At 37.4% G+C, this 775-nt stretch overlaps 1 pseudogene; it reads left to right on the top strand.

Annotated features, from left to right (window-relative positions):
* Positions 1–213: 213 nt before the first annotated feature.
* On the top strand, positions 214–333 carry LOC118611202 (annotated as a pseudogene).
* Positions 334–775: the final 442 nt, after the last annotated feature.

Below are 775 nucleotides of genomic sequence, written 5' to 3'. Positions count from 1 at the left end.
CCAGTACCCATCTAGTTCTCAGGGCATAATAGACTCTCTTTTTGTTGAATTGAATCAACATATAGTTCAGTAGGCAAAATTAAAGATTTCCAAATCAAACTGTCTTTATTAGAGCATTGCTTTCAGAGTGATAATTGTCTCTATTGATAACTTTATATAGGAAAGTGCTAGAATTTTGAATGACCAGGTAGGCATTTGAAAAAACCTTTGAGGGTCTACGACCATGCTACCCTGAACGAGCCCGATCCTGTCTGATCTCAGAAGCCTAGCAGGGTGAGGGCCTGGTTAGTACTTGGATGGGAGACCACCTAGGAAGACCAGGTGCTATAGGCGTAAAAAATAAAAATTAAAAAATCTTTTAAACATTGTTGTTTTACTCTTGGTAAACAAAATAACTCTTGTGATTTAATCTTCATGGGTAGCTTCTCTCACCAACTAGTTTATAAACTTAAATTCAGAAAAGACGTAGGTATGATATCTTAAGGACTTATTCTCCACAGCTCCTAACACATGCCTTACCTGTAATCAGAGTTCAGTAGATACTTGCTAAATAAGCATGAAAAAAATGAATAAAAATGGGAAAGAACAATGGGTGATCACTGCAAGAAGCAGCCTGGGCAGAAAGAGAACGATGATGGTAAGAAAACCTTGGCATGCCAGGGTGTCCGAAAATTATCTGAAATTTGGAAATAGGCAAAAAGAGATTACTAGGAACTAAGACATTATTAGGTGTAGCGCTGGGTTTGGTTTTTTTATTGTCTAGGCCAGTTTACAA

Source organism: Rousettus aegyptiacus, unplaced genomic scaffold, assembly GCF_014176215.1.
Source record: "Rousettus aegyptiacus isolate mRouAeg1 unplaced genomic scaffold, mRouAeg1.p scaffold_m13_p_13, whole genome shotgun sequence".
Lineage (NCBI taxonomy): Eukaryota > Metazoa > Chordata > Mammalia > Chiroptera > Pteropodidae > Rousettus > Rousettus aegyptiacus.
This window is presented reverse-complemented; position numbering and strand designations above follow the sequence as displayed.